Source organism: Spermophilus citellus (assembly GCF_964194105.1).
Source record: "Spermophilus citellus genome assembly, chromosome: 17".
NCBI classification, from domain to species: Eukaryota; Metazoa; Chordata; class Mammalia; order Rodentia; family Sciuridae; genus Spermophilus; species Spermophilus citellus.
In genome coordinates, this window is record NC_138199.1 from 72,455,084 (window position 1) to 72,473,768 (window position 18,685).

Here is an 18,685-nt window from a genome sequence, read left to right on the forward strand (position 1 = left end):
GGCCTTGAGGTAGAAGCTGCTGTTATTTTTCAAAAATGTAGTCACATCAGTTTCTCAATAGAAGTGGATACAAGGCCAGTGGCTAACGCATTTAATGAAAACTGTAATTCCAGTAAAATATGTCAGACAAATGAGACATTTTTTTCAAAGAAGATAAATCAGTCACAGTGGCACACAGGAGGATCACAAGTTTGAAGTCAGCCTCAGCAACTTAGTGAGACCCTGTCTCAAAATGAAAAATGAAAAGGGTTCGGGATAGAGCTCAGTGGTTGTCGAAACGGGCAAAAGGTGCAACTTATGCAGTTGAGGGGGAGAAATAAAGAATGTCCACGTGCTTCTGCCCTTTTCAATGTTTTATTCACTCAAATCACTCAATAATTTCACTCTAGGGCTGGGATTGTCGCTCAGTGGTAGAGTGCTCGCCTATCATGTGCAAGGCCCTGGTTCAATCCTCACTGTTGAGAGCCACAGCCAAAGGGGCCCCAGCAAACTTCCAGCTGCCAGCAACCAGCTGCCAGCTGATGATTGGCTCACAGCGGCCCCAGCAACATCTAGCTGATTGGCTCCTCTGCGGTGATGTTCATTGGGCTGTTTCCCTGCCCTTCAGACTATTGCTTCATTCAGTGATTCCATGTCATTTTCACCTCAAGATCTAGAAGTAATGTTCAGAAGTGGGTCTTCAGATTTGCCTAAAACCACAGTTCAACATGTGGCTCTGATAGTTACTGTACCTTCAGAAGCCACTAAAGAAGTTGAGCCAGTTTCCACCCAGCAAGTTACATTTTATCCAACCCAGTCTAATGCCCCTTCCCAGTCTCCAGGATTCCCTGAAAACTTTGGATTTTCTTCAGCCCAACAAGCAACCACAACTCAGATGGAAACTTCACCCAGTGTTACATTTCAACCTTTGGACCTGGAACTCACCTCAACTCCAAAACCCACTAAACATTCTACAGCTGAGAAGAAGCCTGTAGCTCTTTCATTGTTCCCTATGGCTACTGGAACGTACCATATATCTCTTCCAATGGTTCCAACTTCAACTTTGCTTCCAACGTATCAAGAAGGAATAATTCCAACACAAGAAACTTCAACTCAGCCACAGGTCCTAACAGAATCAAGTTCATTTTTCAACAGTACCCAGCTTTACATTTAAACCTGTGGAAGTGGAACTCCCCATAACTCCAGAGCCCAATGTGGTGGTTGAAAATCCTCTACAGCCCCACCATGTAGAAATCCCCATAACTCCAGAGCCCAATGTGGTGGTTGAACATCCTCTACAGCCCCACCACGTGGAAATCCCCATAACTCCAGAGCCCAATGTGGTGGTTGAATGCTGGCTCGGATTCCCCCCTGGCCCCCGGGGCTTGGTACCAGCCCTGGTTTCTTGTGTGCACACCAAAGAGGCCAGCTCCCAAGGCCTTGAAAGATTTGTGGTTTCTGTTTTCATATTATTCAGCCTATAACGGTCATGTGGGAACGTCCTGACCTGCTTGGGTCTGATAAGGTTCCTGGTTGAAGGCTTAGTATGAGTCGACAAGAACCACCTGTTCCCCTCCGTCCTTGCTCCCGCCTACCAGTAACTTTCCATTCTATCTGCAAGAAATATATAAGTATGAGCTGAGATAATAAAGTCAGTCTTCCCTGGATGAAGAACCTTGGTGTCCTGTGAACTCTTTTAACCCCGACGTCTCTCGCTGGACTCGGTCCATTTCGCCGGACACGGCAGTTGAACATCCTACAGCTTTTCCTCTACAGCCCCACCACGTGGAAATCCCCATAACTCCAGAGCCCAATGTGGTGGTTGAACATCCTACAGCTTTTCCTTTACAGCCCCACTACGTGGAAATCCCCATAACTCCAGAGCCCAATGTGGTGGTTGAACAACCTACAGCTCCTCCAAAGCCCCACTATGTGGAAATCACCATAACTCCAGAACCCAATGTGGGGGTTGAAAATCCTACAGCTTTTCCTCTAAAGCCCCACGACGTGGAACTCACCATAACTCCAGAGCCCAATGTGGGGGTTGAACAACCTACGACTTTTCCTCCAAAGCTCCAGGACATGGAACTCACCATAACTCCAGAGCCCAATGTGGGGGTTGAACAACCTACAGCTTTTCCTCCAAAGCTCCACGACGTGGAACTCACCATAACTCCAGAGCCCAGTGTGGGGGTTGAACAACCTACAACTTTACCTCCAAAGCCCCAGGATGTGGAAATCAGTATAACTCCAGAGCCCAATGTGGGGGTTGAAAATCCTACAGCTTTTCGTCCAAAGCCCCACTACGTGGAACTCCCCATAACTCCAGAGCCCAATGTGGGGGTTGAACATCCTACAGCTCCTCCAAAGCCCCACGACGTGGAAATCACCATAACTCCAGAGCCCAATTTGGTGGTTGAACATCCTACAGCTTTTCCTCCAAAGCCCCACTATGTGGAACTCACCATAACTCCAAAGCCTAATGTGGGCGTTGTACATCCTACAGCTTTTCCTCCAAAGCCCCACGACGTGGAAATCACCATAACTCCAGAGCCCAATGTCAAGGTTGAGCATCCTACAGCTTTTCCTCCAAAGCCCCACGACGTGGAAATCACCATAACTCCAGAGCCCAATGTGGGAGTTGAACATTCTACAGCTTTTCCTCTAAAGCCCCATGAGGTAACACTTCTACGTCCTCACCAGGGGACTACAAATCCTCCTCCAAACCCCCCGGAGACAACATTTCCACATCTAGATCTGGAAACTACAAATCTTCCTCCAGAGCCCCCTGATGTGACATTTCCACGTCCATACCAAGAGACTACAAATCCTCAAATCAACCACGAGGAAACTTCGGTCATGCCTCAATCTTTTGAAGTGGAAATTACCATAACTTCAAAACCCAACATTGATGTTGCATCTTCTCAAACCTTGCCGGGGAAGCCAATTCAGCTTCCAGAGCCATATAAAGAGATTATAGCGAAACCTCCTGTATATTATGAGATTACACTTCCAACAATAAGTACAGCTCTGGTGTCGGAGTCATCTAGTGTTGGAGTTCAACCTCCAGATGTGACAGTTACCCTGACTGCACTACCCAGTGTGGCAACTGAAAGTTCTACAACTCCTACAACTCTTTCAACAACTGAAACAACTTCACAGCAAACAAATATGACTGAATTCACAATTCCACAAGTGGAGCCAGACCAAACCACAACTCATTTCCCCGAAATTTATGCCACAGAAAAGGAAGAAAATGTCACCAAGAACACTAATATATGTGAGCTCTGTACTTGCCAAGATGACACACTGTTGTGTGTTGGTCTCGCCCCAATGCAGAAACTCCACCGAGTGCCTGTGCTAGAGCCCTACAGCTACAATGGCACCTTCGCAGTCTTGTAAGAATCACCTTTCCTCATTTGTGCTCTGCATTCTCTCTACCCTTTTCCTCAAGGGTCTCCTGGGCCTTTCTCATCTCCCCAACCCACATTGATTGACTTTTTGCTTTTAGTTTTTGCTTGTCAATTCTCCATATCCTCTTTTTCCTTCTTACTATTGTGCCCTTTCTCCAGTCTTTCACTTGTGATCATCCTTTATTTTCTTACCCATTTTTATTTAGCCCTATCATATCATTGCTTAAGCTTTACCATTTTGCTCCATCTGTTTACAACTCATCTCATTAATGATGATACAACCAAGTGGTTAAGAGTAGATTCTAGAATAAGACTTTGAACCCAGATCTTTCATTTATTAGCGTTGTGACCTTGGGCAAAAAAGCTCTATGTCTCAGTTTCCTTATTTGGAAAATGGGGATTATGATAGTTACCGGTTCATAGGATTGTTGTGAAATTTAGATGAGAGAGTACATGTAATACTCATGTCGGTGCCTATCATATATGAATACTAGCTGTTAATATTATTATTCAGTCCCTCAGTTATGTCCAGAATTCATCTTAGCCTTGGCTTTCATATAACATCCATTTTGTGCCCAACTGAGGGCTAAGTACTATGGGAGCCACAGAAATATGACATTGTTTACAGAACACAAAAATGATAGGTGGGAAGAAGACTAAAAATTGAGATGATATATAATTAAGTATATATAATTAAGTATATAATTATATATACTTAATTATATAATTAATTATTATATAATTATTATATAATTATATTATATATAATTAATTATATATTTATATATATATAATTATATATATAATTTATATATATAATTATATATATAATTAATTAATTATATAATTAAGTATTATTATATATAATTAAGTATATATAATTAAGTAATAAAAGTATTCTATCACCAGAGGACATATCAACAGCACCACCTCCATATGCTAGGAGGCTCCCAACCCCCGCAGTTGATAGTTGGGATCCTGAGACAGGATCTCAAGTATTAACATGCCCTGTATTTGAGGTAGGAGGGCAGCGAATTTACCAGGGTTTAAATTTCAAAACAGTGAAGGAGCTAAAAGAGGCTGTAACAACCTATGGTCCTCAAGCACCCTTCACTGTAAGCTTGGTCGAATCCATTACCAACTTAAGCATGTCGCCAGCAGATTGGGCTAATATGTGTAAAGCTGTGCTAAATGGAGGACAATATCTGTTATGGAAGGTTGCCAATGAGGAATTTTGCAAGGAGATGGCTAGGCGAAATGCAGCAGCTGGTTATTCTCAGAGAAATCTAGATATGTTGTTAGGAAAGGGACCTTATGAGGATCGGCAGCAACAAATTGCATATGATCCTGGCGTATACTCACAAATTGCTGTAGATGCAGTTAAGGCATGGAAGACTTTACAAAGACATGGAGGTTTACAAGGTCAATTATCTAAGATAATACAAGCAGCCAATGAACCTTATGCTGAATTTATAGATAGGCTTATTCAAACAGCTACCAGAGTTTTTGGGAATACAGAACAAGCAATGCCATTAATAAAACAACTGGCTTATGACCAAGTGAATCGTTGGTGCAGAGATATCCTTAGACCATGGAAACAGGAAGATTTAAACACATATATTAAATTATGTAGAGACATTAATGAACAAGAGCAAGTCATGGCAGCTGCAGTAAAACAGGCTTTAGATGCCAGAGACATTAATGAACAAGGGCAAATTGTGGCAGCTGCAGTAAAACAGGCTTTATATACCAGGCCAAGAACATGCTTCAATTGTCAACAAACAGGACATTTTAAAAGGAATTGCCCCATAGGAGGAGGGTTTAACACAACTAGGTATCAAAGGAGTAGAATACCGGGTATTTGCCCACGATGCCATAGAGGGAGACATTGGGCTAATGAATGCCGTTCTCAAACCACCATAGAGGGTACTCCATTACATTGGGCTAATGAATGCCGTTCTCAAACCACCATAGAGGGTACTCCATTATCAAAAAACGAACAAGGACCAAGTGTTTATCCACAATATTGTGGACAAAGGCATCGGGCTCCGTTGCCAAAAATGGACAGGGGGCCCCAATGCTCTGGGGCCCCAAACCACAAATATACGGAGCACTGGAGGAACCCAGCAACCCCATCAGGGTAGTGCCCAGGACACATTGTCCATCAGATCCCTCACCAGACAAACCAGAGGGAGCGCAGGGTTGGACATCTGTGCCTCCGCCAGATCAGTACTAACTCCAGAGATGGGAGTTCAAATCATTCCCACAGGGGTAAAAGGACCTCTTCCCACAGGAACAGTAGGCTTATTATTGGGACGCAGCTCTTCTACTCTAAAAGGACTTTTGATAAGTCCTGGGGTAATTGATCCCGATTATGAAGGTGAAATAAAAATTATAGCCAGTTCTCCAAAGGGTATATCAGTAATTTCACCAGGAGATAGAATAGCACAGTTACTAATAATACCAAGCCTACATGATAAATTTTCCAGTCATGCTGTAGAAAGAGGTTCCAAGGGATTAGGCTCCACAGGTGTAGATTGGGCTATGCTTTCTTTAAATTTAGATTGTCGCCCCATGCTAAAACTAAATATTCAAGGATATGAATTTAATGGGCTACTGGATACAGGTGCAGACCTTAGCATCATCTCTCGTCAAGAATGGCCAAAACATTGGCCATTACAACAAGCCACTCAAACGCTTCGAGGCCTAGGAGTGGCGACTAATCCCAATAGAAGCGTAATGGTATTAGATTGGAAGGATCCTGAAGGATGTGAAGGAACTATACAGCCATATGTATTGGATCATCTTCCCATAAATTTATGGGGATGAGATGTCTTAGATCAATTAGGTTTGACATTAACAAATAACATCAATCAAAATGCACCCACTAGACAAGGTTTTAGGAAAGGAAAAAGATTAGAAAAACAAGAACAAGGTATAGCAGCACCAATACAAATAGATCAAGGAACAGACAGACATGGGTTGGATTTTCACAAAGGGCCACTGAGACAATAAAAATTACATGGAAATCAGAAAGACCAGTATGGGTTCCTCAGTGGCCCTTGACTAAAGAAAAGATACAAGTAGCCCATGATCTGGTCAAACAACAATTAGCGGAAGAACATATACAACCTTCTGTATCTCCCCATAATACTCCCATTTTTGTCATCAAAAAGAAATCTGGTAAATGGAGATTATTGCAAGACCTAAGAGCCATTAATAATGAAATGGTCATTATGGGACCTGCTCAGTCGGGGATTCCTCAATTGTCTGCTTTGCCAAAAACTTGGTATGTTTTAGTTATAGATATTAAAGATTGTTTTTTTTCAATTCCAATTCATCCTGAGGATAGTCCACGTTTTGCATTTACTATCCCTGCACTGAATCATGAAGGTCCTGATCAGAGATATGAATGGAAAGTACTCCCTCAAGGGATGGCTAACAGCCCAACTATGTGTCAAATTTATGTTAACAAAGTAATCCAGCCACTTAGAAATCAAAATCCTGAACTACAAATATTTCACTATATGGATGATGTATTAATAGCACACAAAGCTAAAAACACATTGTTAGAATGTTATGCCACACTTACAAACTTATTAAAAAATTATAATCTAGAGATAGCAATAGATAAAGTACAATTAAATTTTCCAATTAATTATTTAGGAGTTCTAGTATCCTCAACCATGGTCCGTCCACCGAAAATTCAAATACGAGTAGATCAACTCAAATCACTTAATGACTTTCAAAAGTTATTAGGAGACATAAATTGGATAAGGCCTTATCTAGGTATTCCAACAGGAGAATTGGGACCTTTATTTGATATCTTAAAAGGTCCATCAGATCCAAACTCACCCCGAATGTTAACGCCTGAAGCAAGAAAGGCATTAAAAATCATTGAAACATATATGGAAAATATGCATTTGGATAGAATTGATATAAGTTTGCCTTTATTATTTATTGTACTACCAACAAAAAATATTCCTACAGGAGTATTTTGGCAAGAAGGTCCATTATTATGGATACATTTATCTTATTCTCCTAACACTATTCTTACTAGGTATCCTGAGGCTGTAGGACAATTAATACTCAAAGGAATAAAAACAGCAAAGGGAGTATTTGGAATTTCTCCCAATAAAATTATTACTCCATATACTATGAATCAAATTGATGAATTAGCTAATGAGTTAAATACTTGGGCAATAATCATGTGCAAATCTAATGTTTCATTTGATAACCACTTACCATCTAATCCTTTATTGTCTTTTTGGTCATTGCATCCTGTAATTTTTCCAAAAATGACAAGAAAAACACCTATCATGAATGCTCCAAATATATTCACTGATGGGTCAAATAATGGTACAGCAGCAATAGTTACACCTGATCAAACTTTTACATTTTTAGTACCCAAACAATCAGCTCAAAAGGTAGAGCTTAATGCAGTATTACAAGCTTTTGTGATGTTTAAAGATTCTGTATTTAATTTATTTTCTGATAGTCAGTATATAGTTAATGCTATAATATCCCTTGAAGATGCTGGTAGGATTTCCCCTTCTTCTAATGTTTTCTCTTTGTTTTCCACTATACAAAGTTTAATCTGGGACAGAAAAGATCCATTCTTTATAGGACATATCAGGGCACATACAGGATTGCCTGGAGCCCTTAGTTTGGGCAATGATTTAGCAGATAAAACTACACCTGACATACATATTTTCTCTACACTAGAAGAAGCTATAAATTTTCATAAAAGGTTCCATGTCAATGCTAATACTTTACAAAAGCATTTTAAAATAACTAAGGAACAAGCTAGACAAATAATAAAACAATGTCAAAATTGTGTGACCTTTTTACCACAAGTTAATCTTGGAGTCAATCCTAGAGGATTGATACCTAACCATATTTGGCAGATGGACGTCACACACTTGCCAGAATTTGGAAAATTAAAATATTTGCATGTTACAGTTGATACTTCTTCCGGATTTTTGATGGGCTCCCTTCATGCTGGAGAAAAAACTAAAGATGTTATAGCTCATTGCTTACAAAATTTTGCCACTGTGGGCATTCCAAAACAGTTAAAAACAGATAATGCCCCTGGTTATACTTCTACCTCTTTTAAACAATTTTGCTCATCATTTGGCATTACTCATATAACAGGAATCCCATACAATCCACAGGGACAAGGCATAGTTGAAAGAGCTCATCAAACTATTAAAATGTACTTATTAAAGCAAAAAGACGGAATTGGGAAGGGGTATATATTCCCCAAAGATAAACTTAAAATAACCCTTTTTACTCTAAACTTTTTAAATTTGGATTCATCAGGACTTAGTGCTGCAGAAAGGCATATGTGTCCAAAAAATGTACATAAGCCCAAGGTACTTTGGAAAGATATTCTAACAGGACAATGGAAAGGTCCTGACCCAGTAATTGTCTGGAGTCGGGGGTCTGTTTGTGTGTTTCCACAGGAAGAACAGCAGCCGATTTGGATTCCGGAGAGATTAACTAAAGTCCTGACCCAGTGATTGTCTGGAGTCGGGGGCCTATTTGTGTATTTCCACAGGGAAAACAGCAGCTGATTTGGATTCCAGAGAGATTAACTAAAGCGATTTCTACAGACCAAAAAGAAGATGATTTGGCTCAAATCCATAACAGCTGATATCCAAAACTCCAATTTAGCTATCCTTACATCTGCGACAGAACCAGGATGCTTTTTTCAATATCTATTTTATTATTGCCTTTTCCCATATCATGAAGTTCTATTTTGGTTTTTGAGCTCATACAGACCTAAGTTAATGTTTTGCTGATCAGTTCTTTTTTTTTTTTTTTTTTTGACTATAGAGTTTTTAAACATTGCAATGGAGATTTCACCTGTAAAAAGTTATAAGGCCTTTACTATTATGTTATGTGTTGTATGTATTATATTATGTGTGCACACTTGTGTTTTGTGTTATATGTTTGAATGTACGTATGTCCATATATCATATATGATGAGCGCTCATGAAAAAATGGATCCAAATATTTTTTTTTATTCATGTGATATAAATGGTTTAATTTAAATTGGGTAAATAACTGTTAAGAATTGTTTTAATATGTAAACAAAAAAGAAGGTTAACAGATCTGTTTGTTTACTTTCACCTTTCCTTTTCATTATATTTAATAATCCTCTTCAAGATAATGTAAATTGTTAAGAAAATTGTTTTCTTTTCTCTTCAAGATAATGTAAATTGTTAAGAAAATTGTTTTCTTTTAGTGCCTTCTGGAATGTTACATAATTTTTTCTTTAGCCATTATTGCCAGAATTCCTATCTTCATCCCAGTGCCGGTGAAGACAAAGATAAAACTAATCTACAGTTTCTGCAATAGCCATCACTGAACTGCTTGCAGAACTTGCCTAAACTATGTGTCACTTGTATGCATTGTGAACTCACTTGTATGCATTGTGAACTATCTGTTGGTGCAGCGACTTGTGGTAGTGTTGGAGTATTTAAACTGATAATGTCATCGGTTGTACAATTTTTCCAACAAGAGCCGTCAATTGGCGTGGTGTATCTTCCTCCCTTCTGCTTGTCATGACAAAGACCTCTCCACAGGTGTGGCTGTATACTGGACCAGTAGTCAATGACGGGTAAGATCCAATTACAATGGTACCAACCTAAGACAGGAGGCTGACGCCCTGAGGTCAGCTCATCCGAAGACGGGTAAGGACCATATGTAGTATTGGACAACCTAAGGCAGGCACGGTCCCCAAGCCACATGCTTGTTGTTTAAACAGAGAGGGGGAGATGTTGAGAGCCACAGCCAAAGGGGCCCCAGCAAACTTCCAGCTGCCAGCAACCAGCTGCCAGCTGATGATTGGCTCACAGCGGCCCCAGCAACATCTAGCTGATTGGCTCCTCTGCGGTGATGTTCATTGGGCTGTTTCCCTGCCCTTCAGACTGCCAGCTGATGATTGGCTCACAGCGGCCCCAGCAACATCTAGCTGATTGGCTCCTCCACGGAGCTGCTCATTGGGGGACTTCTTTGGCTCCGCCCACGCAACCCAGCCAATCGGCCTCAAGAACAGGAGGATTGTGGGAGGTGGTGAGGTTTGTGAGGGGGTGAGAGGCTTGGGGGAAGCCGGTGGTGGCAGTTGGGCTCTGAGGGTTTTTTCCTGAGGAGCTGTTTTGTTTGGTGTTTGTAGTTCTAAAAATAAAGTCAGTTTCTTTTGACAAGTGGCTCCTGAATTGTGCCCAGCCAGACTGCGGCACCTCACACCACATAAAAATTTAAAAAGATATTAAAAAAAATTTCACTCTATAGGTTCTTAATCAAGAAAACAATCCTTAATGCTTAAGGCACTGCAACAGACATAATCAATTCACAGCAAACAATTCTAGATCAATTAATTCTAAGCACTGCAAACACACTTAATCATGACAGGCTAATGGCAGACATTCCCTCTGCATGCTAAGTTCAAGTGTCAGATCAAAAGACTCAAGCCTTAGACTTTAAGTCCAGCAGATGCACACTCACTCAGACCATGGTGATCAGATCAGGAACCAAGGCAGGCTTCTGGGGTGGAGCTGACCGCTAGTTGAGGTTGAGGAGAGGGTTGTAGGGAGAAGTTGCAATTCTCACCAGGGTCAAGATGTGGCTGTAGAGTTTGAGAGCGGTGAGACCTGCAGAGGATCAGGCAAACAATGACAAGTGATGGGATGTCAGTCCAGGTCCTCATCAAGCTCTCCAGCTTCTGTGTATCAATATTGGTTAGATAAATGTCTGTTCATTTGCTCTATTATTTATACTATATTTTGGGGTTTTTGATCCCCCTTTCAATCCTTATCAGCTGCCACTGGATTTCTCAGTGACATCATTTACCCTGGGATTAAAACTTCTGGTTTGGGGGCTGCAGTTGTGGCTCAGCAGTAGAGCGCTTGCCTAGCACATGCGAGGCCATGAGTTCGATCCTCAGCCCCACATGGAAATATTGATAAAGATATTGTGTCCAACTACAACTAAAACATAAATATTTAAAAACAAAACATCTGGTGGATCTTTTCGCTTTTCCCAATTATAGGGCACCTTTCCCTCTTCTGCCAGAGGCTTCACTCTGAGTTTATTGAGGTGGGGGCATGACTTGCTTGTGCCTGAGGGCCATCCTGGAAGGCTCCTTTAGGCTGCCTGATGAGACTGCAGGTTTCAAACTGGAGTTTTTAAAATGGAGCTGCTTAGGCTCAGGCCTAAGGCCATCCTCACAGAGTTCTCTAGAGTACTCCTGAGTTTGATCCTCAGCCTGGGGAATAAAACATACAAGAAGAAGGTGATGGAGCTGGGCGAGGTGGCATTCACCTGTAACCCCAGCAGCTTGAGAGGCTGAAGCAGGAGGATCGTGAATTCACAGCCAGCCTCAATAATTTTGCAAGGCCCCGAGCAACTCAGCAAGACCTTGTCTCTAAATTTAAAAATAAAAAATATAAAAAGGGCTAGGGATGTGGCTCAGTGGTTAAGCACCCCTGGGTTCAATCCCTGGTACCAAAAAAAAAAAAAAAAAAAAACAGATGATGATGAAATGGGCCAATGTACTATTGGGCAAAAACTATACAGAAAGGAGGTGTTGGTTCAGGGAGGGAAAGGTCATCTAAGGAGAACCCATGAGAAAGATGCAGCTTGAGCTAAGTCTGGGTTATAAGTCAGACACCGTTTCTGGTATTGGGGTTAAGAGCTGACTAGGACAGAGTCTCTTTCCTCAAGGGGCTTCTAGACTGGAAATACTAAGAGGGCTTCATGCAGATGAGGGCCATAGGAAGGTGGAGCAAGATAGATAGATAGAGCCTGGGTCTCTGACATATGAACCACCAGACTTTTTATTATTATTTGTATTTATTCTTTTTAGATATACATGACAGTGGAGTGTCTTTTTTAAATTATTTATTTATTTATTTATTTTAAGAGAGAGAGAGAATTTTTAATATTTATTTTTTAGTTCTCGGCGGACACAACATCTTTGTTGGTATGTGGTGCTAAGGATCGAACCCGGGCCACACGCATGCCAGGCGAGCACGCTACCACTTGAGCCACATCCCCAGCCCTTTAATTTATTATTTATTATTTATTTTTAGTCATACATTGCCGCAGTCTTGGCTGGGCACAGAATCACGAGCCACCACACAGCTTTGTAGATTCAAACAGCAATTCTTTATTCCCGAACTCACACCGGCCTCCACACACGTTCTCTCGCAATTCCAGTTCTCCTGCCACCCAATTCACCTACTCCACGAGGCTTATTTCCCAAAATGCTCTCTGAATCTCACGAGAGTTCAACAGGAGCTTAGGCAGCAGGAACGCCCTAATTCCAGCAGAAATAATCCTCAACGTCGAACTTCCCTAAAATCCAAGGTCTTAAACTGGGAACGCCTTAAACTTGTCTTAAACTGGGAATGCCCTAAACCCAAGGAGCGGGATACTTCCTCAAACCTGCAGGATACACCCTAATCCTGGATCCACCCTGGTCCTTGAGCAGGGTCACCTTTCTCAAACACACATGCAATGTCACAGCGAAATTCCAAGGCAAGTCCATTTAACATGGGGTACGCTGGCAAGGAAATTTCGAAGCATCATTCCTACTTGGCAATGGCCCTCAGCAATACATGACAGCAGAAGTGTGGTGTGTCTTTTGACATATTATACATACATGCAATATAACTTACTCTCATTAGGATCCCATTCTTTTTTTAAAATATTTTTTAGCTGTCAATGGACCTTTATTTTATTTATTTATATGTGGTGCTGAGAATCGAACCCAGTGACTCACACATGCTAGGCAAGTGCTCTACCACTGAGCCACAACCCCAGCCCTAGGATCCCATTCTTGATGTAGAGTTACATTAGTCATATATCACATATGAGCATAGAAAAGTTATGTCCAATTCATTCTGCTGTTTTTTCTACATGATGGTGTGTGTAGGAAACGCCAGACTTCTTTATTGGCTTTATTACATGACAACTCAGAGAACATTCTTAACCCACTATTGGGCTGGGTGTCACTTGTAGCAGCTGGACCTACAACCTAATAAAGGAATGGATTAGCGGTTGCTACCGAAACTCCACATTGGAATAAGGATTGCTACTGAAATGCCATATTGGAATAAGGATCCCTGCAGCAGAATCCTGTAGCTGTCTAATATAGATACTTCTCTAATGCTGTGCTAACCACTGAGCGGTATCTCTCCCTGCATCTCTGTTCCAAGTGTGCTCATTCTGCAGTCCAGGCTGGAGATGCAGTAGCTGCCTGAGAGATGTACTTCTCCTGATGAATGCAAAAACACACAAGGGCTAGCAAAACCTCAGCAGGCCTTTTGTACTTTATTTGAAGGGTAAATTCAAGCCCAAAGCCAGAGGACAGGAAAGGACATTCCACTACATGGAGACCATGGATGCCAGGAGGGGAGAGAAATTGGGGCCAGTAATTCTCTCATAGTATGTGGTGATCCCTGGTTTGGAGATTACACAATTTGGACCCACTCTTCTAGTGATCACCTGGAATTGCAGCCTACTGAAAGGAAATGCCACCCACTGTGGTGATTCAGCCACCTTCTCAATTAGATCAGGAGTCCTGACAAGGAAAGAATCATGTCTCCTTCCTCTCCACCCTGCTCCTGCTCCCTTTCTCCCAGTGCCTAGCACCATGCCCTGCCCTTAGGGATGACTCAGAAATATTACTGAGTGAATTTTAAACCATTCTTTCATTCTCACCATGTGATTTGTTACAAAAGAGAGACATGTGCTAAGTATTTGCCCCATAAAATGTAAAGAGATTGTGCCATCTGAAGCTGAGATCTGTGCCCAGATCTGACTCATGCCAGTTTTGAATCTGCTACCTCCCGTAGGGACCTCCAGAAGACAGGACTAAACACCAAAACAGGTTAGTGAAATTTCTTTCTCTAGAGGCCATTTGAAACTGGAAAGAGTCTCATCACCTGAAATATCCTAAGAGGAAGGCTGTCTGAAGGCACCAAGCTAGTCAAGGATCCACATGGCTTAAGGACAATTTCAAGACAGTGAGATTTACCATTAAAGCCCATGCTGCACCAGGCAGTGGTGCACACCTATAATCCCAGGGACTCAGGAGGCTGAGGCAGGAAGATCACAAGTTCAAAGCCAGCCTCAGCAACTCAGTGAGATCCTGTCTCAAAATGAAAGATAAAAAGGACTCGGGATGTAGCTTAGTGGTAAAGTGCCCTGGGTTCAATCTCTAGTATTAAAAAAAAGTATGTAATATTTATGTATAATATGTGTTGCAAATATAAATTCATGCAAATTAAAAATTTATAGTCAACTTCTAAGTCACACTAGCCACACATCAAGGGCTCGATAGTCACATGGCTAATGGCCACCATATCAGATAGCATAGTAGACTATTTTCTTTTTTTTTTTTTTAGAAAGAGAGAGGAGAGAGAGAGAGAGAGAGAGAGAGAGAGAGAGAGAGAGAGAGAATTTTTTAATATTTATTTATTTATTTTTTTTTTAGTTCTCGGCAGACACAACATCTTTGTTGGTATGTGGTGCTGAGGATCGAACCCAGGCCGCACGCATCCCAGGCGAGCGCGCTACCGCTTGAGCCACATCCCCAGCCCAGTAGACTATTTTCATCTCTACAATTCTGATGGACATGCTGGTAAGGGTGTTTCAGAGAGGGCAACTGGGAGGCTGCAGTATCATTGGGTATTTAACAATGAATTTGAAAAAATACAAATTGGGAATTAGGTCACTATATTGGGACAGTGGTTCCCAGGAAATTACCTAAATTTGCCTAAAACAAGTTTATAGACATTATTTTACTTTTACTTTTAAAAAAAAAAACAGCTTAAACTTTTTAGCTCCTGCCAGTCTCTCTCTCCTCTTAGGAGCTCACAGGCAACAAAGTAAATTAATAAGTACCAGGGGAACATTAAAGGAAAAATTCAACCAGCTGCCATGCACTGGTTGACATTTTTTCCTCCAAGAAATGTGTGTGTGTCATTGTGATTTTATTCCACGTGAATAATCAGCAGCCATAGTTCCTCTTGGTAAGGGTGTTTCCAGTTTTGTAACAGAAATAAGTGTTCATGTACAACTTCCAAACACCATGCCTCCTAAGCAAGTTTGATTATTTGCAAAATAAGGGATGGGGAATCTGCTTGGAAGTAACCTGAATCTAGGCCAATTAGATGGGAACATGGTGGAGAAAACTATAACACCAAACTATCTCTTAAAGGAAGAATACACATAGACTGGAAGGGGACCGGAAAATAAAGGTTGCCCTACTCAAAAGGTAACCTCTGGAACAGTGATTTCCAATTAATAACTGCAGATCTTTGGAGAGCCCATCACAGCAGGAAGCCTCTGAATGCATGTGTGCACCATGCACTATTTGCAGAGCAAATAAATCCTGTCTGTGTCTCCCAAAAATATAATCACTATATCACTAATAGTAATCATATATTGAATGTGTATGCATGTTATCTCATTTAAATCTTACAGCTACTTAGAATGGAGATCTTATTCTCCCCAATTTAATAGTTGAAGAATCTGAAGCTGGAGGATAAATAACTTGCCCAAGTTCAAAAAGATAATATATTAGGGCTTTTTTTTCCATATGAAAGAAATTCAACTAAAATATGCTTAAATAAAAACATGACAGAGCTGGGGATGTGGCTCAAGCGGTAGCGCGCTCGCCTGGCATGCGTGCGGCCCGGGTTCGATCCTCAGCACCACATACAGACAAAGATGCTGTGTCCGCCAAATACTGAAAAATAAATATTAAAGTTCTCTCTCTCTTTCTCCCTCTTTCTCCCTCTCTCTCACTCTTTCTTAAAATAAAAAAAAACATGACATATCAGCTTATATAACAGGAACCCCTAAGGGTTTAAGGCTGGCTGCATCCATCACTCATTGCATCCACTCCCTGGTCCACTTTCCTCTGTGAGAGCTTCAGCCTTGAGAGGACTCCTCTTTTTTTTTTTTTTTAATTATTAGTTGTTCAAAACATTACATAGGAGAGGACTCCTCTTATCTGCAAGAATGGTCCAATTCTCCACTGCTGTGGAGGAAATGGCTCAGAGAAAGACCTTCCTCAAAAGGTCTCTGATTGGCCTGTTGGGTCACAGTTCAGGGAAGAGGAGACTCTGACTGGCTGGCCATTGTCTTGCACATATCCTGGGGTGGGGGACTTAAACCTAGCAGAATCACAGTGAGTGAAGGAGGCTCATCCCTAAAGTAAAATAAGAGTGGTACCAAAAGATTGGTCCTTGTTCCCAATGCCACTCCAGTAATGAGGACACAGTTTTAAGAAAAAAAGGGAAAAAAACAGAGGGGACTCTTGTCCCAGAGGCTACATTCCAGGTATGTCTGATGGGTGTGTGTGTGTGTGTGTGTGTGAGTGAGAGAGAGAGAGAGAGAGAGAGAAAGAGAGAAAGAGAGAGAGAGAGAGAGAGAGAGAGAGAATTCACTTGTTAATTTGGGAGATTTCTTAGATCTTCTTGAGCCATCCCCCAAGTCTGAATTACTTTATTCTTATGATTGGAGGTGTGCTCAAAGACAGATAACTGGGCCTAGGATAGAGAAAAAGAGTAATCCTGTTTCCCCTGAGATCAGGGAAGGGAAAACTAGGGAAGGGGAGAGAAAAAAACACATGCCTCTTTTAAAAATAAGTCTGTGTGTGGCTGTGGTAGTACACACCCGTAATTCCAACAGCTCAGGAAGCTGAGGCAGGAGGATCATGTATTTGAAGTCAGCCTCAGCAACTTAACAAGGCCCTAAGCAACTTAACAAGACCCTATCTCCAAAAAAAAAAAAAAAAAAGAAAAGAAAAAAAAAGAGGAGGAGGAAGAGGAAGAGGATGGCTGGGGATGTGGCTCAGTGGTTGATGCCCTGAGTTTAATCCCTGGTACCAAAAAATAAAAAATAATAATAATAAGTCAATGTGGCAGAGCAGCAAGGGCTATATCAAAGCATGAAGTGTTACGAGAGGCTCTATTACCAAAAGACAAGGGAATGAGATGAATAATGGAGGATCAAAGACTGAAGCTAGATTGAACTAACCTTTAAAGCATAAACTCAACAGTTCTTCACAAGTTCATAGATACTATGCATCTGGAAACCTCTCAAATTCTTTTCTCTGGTTCGATAGTATTTTGCAGGCGCCTTTATTATTGTTCCAGTCACAGGGTAACATTTTTTTTCCCCATCTGGAGTCTACCTGGTGCACTCATGGTCCATTGTGAAATGTTTTGTGGAAATGTGCAATATTTATGTGCATTTGTGCATTGCCCTCTCCTGCCACTTCCTCCATCCTCCCCCATCTTAACTCCAGGCCTTTATATAGCTTCACCTTGTATAGAGCAAGATGAGAAGAGGTAGTCAAGCATGGAAACTTTTCAGATATCAGGAGCCTGGAAAACAGGGGACCAGGAAACAGAGACTCCTGAAAAACAGACAAGAGATTATTTTGAGGAATTCCACACAGTTATCCTTTCCACAGCTGAACAAAAATGCAAGGGAATAACTGAGGGACATGAAGTGCTTGATTTAGGGGCAGGACATGCTTCTTCTAAACCACCAATATCTGTCTGTGATGATTATGACCAGAAACAGCTATCCTTTTGCCAAGGTAGGTAAGTTTCCCTAGAAAACACCTTACCTTCTTTCTTGTTTAAAATGAGTTTGACACAAAAGAATAGTTTGTACGCGTGTACTTGTCATCTTCCTGCTCAATATCAACTGTATTGAATGAACACTGTGACCCATCTAGCCTGAAACTGAGGGGAGGAGAATTACTGAGCAGGCAGCCCACTAACAAGGTGGGGGACCACCCCCAACAGATGGTTTTATAAATGGAAACAGGAACTGGGCCCTCTAGATTTGTGGAGATATGAGGGCCACCTTCCTTGCCTAGAGGCCAAGGGAGCATAAGACCTCCAACCAAAGTCAGTGCAGCTTCTTTCCAAGAATTGGCCTGTCCCTGGTCACCCTTGTGCTACTCTCTTAGGACGTGCAAGTACCTCTCCTGACCCTAATAATTCACAGTCCACGCTCAGGCCCTAGGCTCCCATTGATGGAAGTTTGCAAGTGTGAAGTGCCCAAAGAACTGTCCCTGGCTCCAGGGCGCAGTCGCTGCTCTTGATATTTTTCTTCTAAGTTCATTTGAAAGAGCGATGTCACTTCTACAAGGAAAGAAAACAAACAACTACAAGGCTGGAAGAGGAAAAGCGAACCCCTGGGCTTCAGATCTTCAGGATTGTATTGAACACATGAGACTGCCCAGAGAAACCTCAAGG